Below are 9,865 nucleotides of genomic sequence, written 5' to 3' on the forward strand. Positions count from 1 at the left end.
CCTGAAAACATTCCCTTAATTAATGTAAAGATTTCCTACTCTCTGCTCGTCTTAGGGTCTCTGTCAAACTCACACATCATTAGTTGATTCTCTAGCTATAGATAACCCTGAATAGTCTATTATCTTGTAGGTCATTTTTATTTTTTGAATTGATGAAATTGTTGCTTAAATTTTTATATATCTTTTGTCCTCTGATTATTAAGCAATATGCTTTTTATTCTTTTTGAAGGATCCTGAATTTGGACCCCAAGGCCTTCATATGAATTGCATGTTCAACTGTTTTTTTCTTTTTGTTTTTGTTTTTGAAACAGTCCTGTTAAACTATCCAATGAAATTATAGTCTTCCTATTTCAACCTCCCAGACTGCTGGGATTACAAGCATGTGTCGTGGAGAATGACGAGCTATGTGTTGTTTAATGTGGATATAAATCCATAATCAAATGCACAATTTGGAGACATTATATCCCACTTTGTAAGTTGTTTAATTTTCTAATGGCGCCTTTTGAAAAAAAAGTTTTAAACGTTGATATGTGATGTTACACACTTGGGATCTGTTATAGTTAGGGGTTGTGCAGAGAACAATTAGAATCAGGACATGGATTTTATATTATCTTTATAATGGCCACAGGGAGTTAACACAAGAAAATGCAGGAAATCTATCTGCAACACCAAAGACATAGACTATTTAATCAAGGGCCTAAATCCCAAAGCAATATCCCAATGAGTCCAGATGAAAACCCAAAGCTCATGACAATGCCTCCCATAAGTCCAACTGGAGATCCAGAGCCCACAAGAAAGACTCACACCAGTCTCTTTTACAAATCAGTGCAAGGAAGGCCCAAAAGTCAGCAGTGGAAGCCAGAAAGTCCATGCCAGCGGGATGAAGGAGCTGTGCTGATAGATTGAGGGTTCTATGCTGGAGCCATGAAATCGCACTCACAAGACCGGGGTTGTCCTGAAAAACACCACAGCTGTCCTCTGCCACACATAGGCCTTGTGCTCCACCGACAATAAACACGGTGGAGTGCATGCCAGGAAGTCAGCATGACGAGTTCATCCTGGAGACCAAGCAGCACACGTCTTCCCCACCAGAGCCAGGAAGCAATGCTCGATGTGAGGACCAAAGCTTCTCCAGGAGAATCTAACGCCTCAAACAGCAATTCGTAGGAGAAACCACAATGCCTCAATGCAGCAACGCATTAACTCCTCAACGCAACAAGGCATTAACGCCTTAATGTCCTCCTTCTCCTTCTCCACGTGTTTATACTGGCAACTTTGCTCAGGTGGAGCATCTTCGCTCGGTGTCATACTGATGTAATCCAGCTGGCCTTAGGTAGACCACCAGTTCTTAATCCCTAACAGGATCCCAGCACAGAGGAAGACAGGGGCAAAAGGATTGTCAGCTCAAGCTCAGCCTGACTGACCTGGTAAGACCTTGTCACATAAAGCAAATAGATCATGCTTTGGGTATCATAGGACAAAATTCTTTGCTTATCTCAAAATTACAACTATCTGTTGGATTTTCTTTTAGCAATATTTGAGTCTAAGTCTTCGTGGGCATTTTGAAACTTCATTTAGACTTAAATTTTATATATGGTGCTAGGTGACAAAGCAAGTGAGTATGTTAGGGGTTACTCCCTTCCATATGGATACCTTAATTATTATATTCATTTTGAATTGTTCATAGTGTCAGGAATTAGGGTCCTGGGAGGATAATTAAAATGGAATGACATCACAAGAGGGATTAGTGTTTTTGTAAAAGTCTGACAAAATTTAAGTCTATTTTTACTCTATGAAGACATGGTCAAGGTGAGAGATGCCATCTATGAATCAGGAGTTGGGCCCAGAGTGGAGACTGATTTTTTCAAAAGATTGCTTGCCATTGGATATCCTGTCTTCAGAACTATGTGAAATAAATATCTGTTGTTTACAAATCACCCAGTTTATGATATTTCATTACAGCAGCCTAAATGGACTAAGACATATAGAGAGACATATACATATACATATTTGCATATATGTGTTGTATTTGTTTTAATTAAAGTTTTATATCTATACTTATATAATATTTATTTTCTGTATATATTATACATTTTCAGTATTTGAATTATGCTAGTTCTATAATTGCAAATGATTTTGCCTTAAATTTTTTTTGTTGGAACTATGAATTTAAGGGAAATTCTTCTTCATTTTATCTAGTGGAAGATATAAAGAAGCACAAGATAAAATTAGTAGTCTCAAATTTTACCCACTCCAATACACAGCTTTTCTATATTTATAGAAGTATGCAAATGTTTTACATACTGAAATTTTTCTGTCATTTTTGTTGGCTTTATTAAAATGGTATCATATGAATTAACTTCCCTCAACTTAATAATGTAACAGATAATCCTTCATACTTTTTAATAGTTACATATGATTTTACAATTTGACTGAAAGGTAATACATTCAAACTTTTCTCAGATAAGCATATATTCATAAGGGATTTGTAAAAATGTTATTGTAATTTCATTTTATGTGCCCTTAAAACAGTAAATATATTTCTATATATAAACTATGAACAAGTAATGTTAGCCTTAGAAAAATTTTTATAAAAGCAGAGTTAGTATAATATATTTTTCCCTAAAATTTCGTGCACTATTTTAACAATTCACACTTCTAAAATAAGAAAGGAAACCGTTCTTTATATTCTTACCATATCTGTATTGTATTATGAGTTAAAAATAGTATGCTTTAAATTTAGTTGAAATTTCCCAGTCACAATTTAGGAAACATTATGTGAATAGCAAGACTGATCACTTTTTCATGTGTATATTTTTGTTTTTTCAATAATTGCTTTTTGTTGGACTATCATTCCACCAAATTATTTCACTTTTAAGTATCAATATATAGAGATATATCATTATGTAAAACAGTAATTTTGTCATATTATTTGCCCAAATTTTCTCATTTTAATATTTTGAATATTGTGTTTGGCTGTGACTTTATATTGATGTGTAATTTTTACATCGGAATGTAAAGAAAACCATAGTATACAATTACATAACTACTCACATTGTACACACAAGCAGGAAGCCACGATTTGCGTGCTAGGTTGACAGCAGCTAAAGCAACACTCTTAATGAATCCTTTATTCTCTGTGTCCTTCCTCAAGTTTCTGCTCATTTTTCACACTATCGGTTGGTTTTTGATTTTTAAATTTTTCATCTGTCAATATTTTAAATACATTATGGTTTTTGCTGTTTCTTGAAATGAGTATTCACCTTAAATTTTTTATTACTTTTATTTCATTTCATATTTTTTCCTTTCATCTGATGTCATTCTTTTTCTGTCTAAAGAACTTCCTTTAATACCTCCATTAATTTGTATCTCGATGCTGTTTTCTTCTCTTTCGTTTTCATGACATACTTTTTGCGTTATTTTGAAGAGTATTTTCACGTGACAGTTACTTCACTCTTCTGATCGAATTCTTCCTTTGCCTTGTAACTGCCATCATTTTGTTGGATGTGAACAGTGTATCAGAATTATTCCACCAAAGCCTTTGTTTTTATTAGTTCTTTTAAACTTTTATCTTCTTTCTTCAGCAGCTTTACTGGTCCCTATGGCTTCATTTCTTGTTCTGTTTATAGTAGCTTTTAATCAGTTTCACTGATTCTAGGAAAATCTAAAGTATTAGCTCCTTAAATTACATTTGTACTTAATTCTTTCTTTTCCCCTTGTATTTAAACTCCAAATTTAGACTTTGTAACACATAATACAGCTCATGCACTCCTTTCTCTGTTTCTTTTTTCTCAAGCCTTATTCTCAGTGTTTCTGCTGACTTGGGATTCATTTTACCACTTACAATAATTTTAAATAGTCGATAAATTCTTAATTTAAAGAATTATATCTTTTAAAGGTGAATTATTAGAGGTTAAGAATTATTTTTTCTCAGTTCATTCCTAGACTTTTGCTTAGATTCATGTAATTTATTTAAAAAGTAATAGTATTAATAATACACTTACATGTGTTTGATAAAGTATCTCAAAGTTTTATCTGTAAAAAGGATACTTAATTGTTGTTACTATTAGTATCCTTTCATAAATTTTATTTGGATGGTTGTTTCATGTGGCTATTCTGATTATTTAATTCCATGATCTTTGAGCTATCCATAAGGATAATGTGAGATTTATTGTTATCTGTTTCTTTTTAGGTAATTTGTATTTTCAAAAACAGCTTCTATCTGATGCTCTTATGGGCTTGTATCACTGAGATGTGTCAACATGTGAGCTTGTTTTGTGCACTGTATTTAGTTCTTCTAGTGTAATGTTCAGGTGCATAATTGTCTCCATTTTAATACTGGAATTTTTTCATTTTACAACCCTTAAAAAATTATTCTTCTACTATGCTCTTTTTGTTTTAAATTCTTCCTCAGTTTCATGGGATATTTATAAGAGTAATTGATCAAAAAGTCTTAATTCTCTTGTATGTTTGAAATTATGCTTACATTTTCCTCCTATTCTTTGAAGCCTTAACCAGGATTATTTCAAAATTGCCCAATTCTGTCTTCATCCTTTCTATCTTTGACCCTTGTTTTTAGCATTTATCTATGACTATATTGCCCATCCTACATATTTATATTTTTCCTAATATTTGTTATTTTAGTTTGTTTTGCATCAATCTTTAAAATATTTATATATAATAAACATAGTTTCAGTTTATATTTAGTGCATTCTAAAGAAATGTTTTTAATGTCTATATTTTCCATAAAGTGGATTGACTTTAAAATGCTCCTTTCATTTTTTGTACTTTAATCTTTCTGTTATGGTAAAGTGCTTTAGGATGTTGGATATTTTGGGGAAGAGAATTATTTCCAATTAGTATGATTATTTTGAGATAGATAATTAGTTTAAGGGCCTTTCAACCAACCCTTACATTCCTCTCTTTATATGGTTAAAGTGATTGCAGATTATGGATGCCTCAATCTAAGCTCAAGCCGCTAAATCATTCAGAATTTGTGAGCTCTGCTGTGACCAAGAATAAGAACAATTAAATACCATACTCATGAGCTAGTGTAGGATCAGTTTCTGTTCTCAGCAAAAAGCTGTGTCTTTCTTTTTTAAAAATTTTATTTAAAGAAAAAAGAAGCAAAACAAAACAGTAAAAGGATACAAAATTTCAAAAGGGTACAGAATTTCAAAAAAAAATAAACAGTAAGAAATCACTAGTTAATAGATTACATATTGTCATCTTAGAAATAGTTGTTCAAGTTACAAAATTAAGCATTTAAAGTAGACATTCAAAGAGTGAGACTGCAAACAGTTGTGTTCAATGATCCAACAAAAACTTAGTAATATGGTCATCTATCTTACACACCAAAACACACTTGTAGTTGTGTCCTTTAAAGCACTTTCTTTTCCTCTCTTTTTTACAATAACATTTACACATTTTGGGTTTTATTACTCCCACGGTTCTTATTACTTTTTTTTGGAAGAGAATAAAACCAAATGTGACAAAACAGTCAGTCAAAACAAAGGATGGACATAATCAACAATGGTTACCACAATGCCTCTTGCTACCTTAAAAAGAATTGCCTATATCATCAGGTATAATAAAATTGAACACAACAGTACAGAACAAAACTAATAAAACCTAAAAATTGGAGACATTACTGAACTTCAAAAGAAGATAATAGTCAAACCAGAATGGGCATCATAGTGAAACTTATTGCCTTCAAAGTAGTTGCTTATACCCTCAAACCTGAAACCATCAAACAGAACAGAATAGAGTAAAATCAATCAAAACAAGATGGTGAGAGGAATACAGGGCTTCAAATCGAGTTAACAGGAAATCAAAAAAGTTAATATAATATCCTGCTAATTTTATTTAATTTTTTCATTAATTAAAAAATAATAATAAAAAATAAATAATTTTAAATAGAGGTAGATTGAGATAAAAGAGGACATAACAGCATAACAATACAGGTCAGAACAGAACAATTTAAGCAGCATAGTGTTTAACCACAAGATAACCTGACTTAATAGTAGTTACCATAGTGTCTCTTTCCTTAAAGTATTTGAGTATAACTTCGTAATACTATAGCATCAAACATATGAAGTGTGAAACCATTCAAGAGGATGAAAGTATTACAAGGATATTTAGAACCAGCTAACAGAAAACGAACAATGGTTTCTATATTATCTCTTTGCCTATAAAAATTTTTCTTTATACTATCACATACAATAAAATCCAGTAAGATACAACATGATAAAATCAGTGGAGACAGAAGAACAACATTTTGATGGGACTTCAAAACAAGGTGATATTAAATCAGCACTAGCTATTATGATGTCTTGTTTTCTTCAAAATAGCTATACATATCAACACAGACAATAATATCAAAGCCCAGAATAAAACCAGTCCAATTAATGAGTTAAAACTTTATAAGGCTTCAAAGCCATATAATGAGGAATCATGATTATCACATACTTTTATGTATTTGTATCATTTCTTACACTAGGGGAACTATTTGGAAATCATACATGTGAGTTTGATTTATCTCACTTATGAGTATGGTCTCAAGCTGCACCCATTTATTTATAAATATCTCAATGTGATCATTTTTATAGCTGAATAGTACTCCATTGTATAAAAATACCACAACTTTTTTATCCATTCCTCAGTTGATGGACACTTAGGTTGTTTCCAAGATCTGGCTATTACAAATTGTGCTGCTATAAACATGGGTACACGTATATCACGTGGTATGATGTTTTTGGTTCTTCTGGGAATATGCCTAGAAGTAGAATAGCTGGAACAAATGGGACTTCCAATCCCAGGTTTTTGAGAAATCTCCAGACTGACCTCCATAGTGGTTGCACCAGCCTATATTCCCAACAACAGTGCAGGAGAGTTCCTTTTTCCCCACAGCCTCTGCAGCATTTGTTGTTGGTGGTTTTCTTGATCCTGGCCATTCTTTCAGGAGTGAGATGGAATCTCAGTGTGGTTTTAATTTGCATGTCTCTAATGACTAATGATGATGAACATTTTTTCATGTATTTATTTGCCATTTGTATTTCTTCATCTGAGAAGTGTATATTCATCTCAGATGCCCATTTTTGGATTAGATCTTTGAATTTTGGGGATCTGATTTTTTAAAATTCTTTATGTTTTAGATAGAAGTCCTTTGTCTGAGGGAGAGTTCACTAAGATTTTTTTCCAGTTTTTAGGTTCTCTTTTCACTATGCTGGAGATTTCTTTTGACATGTAGAAACTTTTTAGTAAGAGGTGGTCCCAGTTATTGATTCTGTGAAGTATTTTCCGTGCAGTGTGAATCCTGTTCATGAATTCTCTACCTACCTCTATGGTCTTCAAGGTTTTTACCCATTTTGTCTTCCAATAGATTTAGTGTTTCTGTTTTAATATTCAGATATTTGATCTATTTAGATTTTAATTTAGTACATGGTGATAGGCATGGGTCTAGTTTTAGTTTTTGGCATGTGGAGAGCCAGTTTTTCCAACACCATTTATTAAAGAGACTGTCGTTCTTCCAGTGAACATGTTTGGCCCATTTATCAAAGATAAGGTGGTTGAGTGTGTTTGTAAAAGCTGTGTCTTTCTAATTCCTGCTTTCCTAACTATCAGTGAAAGACTGACTGGAGTTTTTCTAACCTCTACTTTTTTGCTAGGTGAGTCGGCCTTCATCTCTGCTTCCAGCTACACAGCTGACTCTTAGATTCCATCTCAGGGAGCCAGGTGTTCCTTGTTGCACAGTATTGTTGAATCTCCCATTAATTGATTCAAAACCAGATCCTGAATGCCCATGGATTTAGCCTGGCTGGACATTTAGCTGTTCTGTTAATGATCCTTGGAGATATTTATGTTCATCTTGAGTCAGACAATGCATATGTGGTTTTCTTTTTTCTGTCACTCCAATATGTCCAGGGTAATCTAAAAGTTTAAATCACCATGGCAGGTTGGTCATCACCATATCCTCAGTATTTCAAAGAATGCTTTCAAATATATAAAATTCTCAGTGCTATTATCTCTCTGTCTCTGTCTCTCTGTCTCTGTCTCTCTGTCTCTGTCTCTCTGTCTCTGTCTCTCTGTCTCTGTCTCTCTGTCTCCGTCTCTCTTTCCACACACACTCCACACAGAGATGCATACACAATATAACATGTACATACATATATAGCATATATAGTGTGTATATAACATGAATGTTTGCATAAATGGCACATACACTGAGGAGGTGTGTTTGTGTGCGTGTGAGCGTGCATGCACACCTGTTCCTGTGTGTGTGTGTGTGTGTGTGTGTGTGTGTGTGTGTGTGTTTGGGTGAATTTGACTTTGGTTTCTTTCTCCAGAAGAGAGATATATTACTAGCCATTTTTTTTTACTAGAGTCAAAAGAATTCTGTTAATTCCTGTTTGGATTAGTTTCTCACTAGAGTATTAATAATGATCATAAGTCGCTAATGATCTCCACCATCTAGTCCAGAACTAGATTGTCTTTCTCAAAGGAAGCTAGTGCTTGAATTGGGATGAAGTCCTTTTTATACCTGAGAAGATGAGTAGAATGTGTGGGTAAATTAAATGGTAAATGGCATTCTTAAATTTTATTTTCAGTAAAATACTACTTAACATATAAAGCAGATCTTTTCTCCTTTAAAACTCATGACAGCCATTTACTAACAAATGCTTTTAAATATATTGCCTGAGCCTTAAGACAAAACAAATTATAAATTCTTTTTTTTCCTATGATTCAGGCAAGGAAAGGCAACGCTCCATGTGAAAACTGGAAAAAGGCCTATTGGTCAAGCTAGCATTGTCCATTTGCACATCTTCCTCTGGAATTGTATAGCAGCTACTTAAGTCCTGCATTAAAGGTCTGTTAAATCCTTCATCCTTCTTTTTGTTACAGATATTAATTTATTATATCTTATTTCAGATGAGAGAGGTCCACTGAGAAGAAAATAAAGCATAAATGAAAAGACAACACACATTGCTTACTTAATTTATTTATTGTATTTTGCTACACCTTTTAGAGAGTCATTCTTTGCTTTGTGATTTCTAGATGGTATTTTTATTAGTAACAAATTATGATTAAAATTGAATAAATTCTTCTGATTGTATAGGTTACCTCCTACATGTTTATGGTACCATTCTCTTTGTTGGTTTTTTTCCAGAGAACAAAAATCTCTTTTCTCTCTTCATTCTGGTATTGCAAACAAGCAATATATTATTACCTGTTGTGGCCTCAACCTCACCTGTGACGTTCAGATATGTGCAAGCTGTTCTCATCCATGTTTTAGCTCTTGGTCTGGAGCTAGGACTGATTTCGTATAAAAATATACGTGCTACTTTTTTCCTATCTGCAGACTAGAAGCCTATTGTGTAGCCCAACTTTTCCCCTTGAAATTTACTGTAGATAGATTTGCTAGTTCCAGAGGACTCCAAAAGCACTGGATCTCACAGTATTTTTGAGGGAATGGGAAACTTGGAATGTGAGCTTTTTCCTCCTGTCTCACTTTAGTTTTTGACTTATGCCTGGCCAAACACTTCAGAGCAGTCACCACTTCAAGCCTTCATTCTTGAATTTCACAAGAGCCACATGGCTTATCTTTGAGGTCTCATGGCCAGTTGCGTGGCATCAATGAGACTTTTAATTCTTCAAATTATGTGACATGATATACAAATATCATTCCCTTGCCCTCTCTATCCACCAGCAAGCACCATATCTAACAGAGGAGAGCAAGATGTGTAAATTTAAAAAAGAACGAATGAATAATAGAAGGATTGACTACCACAAAGTTGGACATGGGAGGAGCAGACAGACAAAATTAGGAGGCAGAACCACGATTTAAACAGGCACTAGAAAGATTTGG

This window comes from Cavia porcellus, unplaced genomic scaffold (assembly GCF_034190915.1).
Source record: "Cavia porcellus strain 051 isolate PalLab524CR breed Dunkin Hartley unplaced genomic scaffold, mCavPor4.1 scaffold_29, whole genome shotgun sequence".
Classification (NCBI taxonomy): Eukaryota; Metazoa; Chordata; class Mammalia; order Rodentia; family Caviidae; genus Cavia; species Cavia porcellus.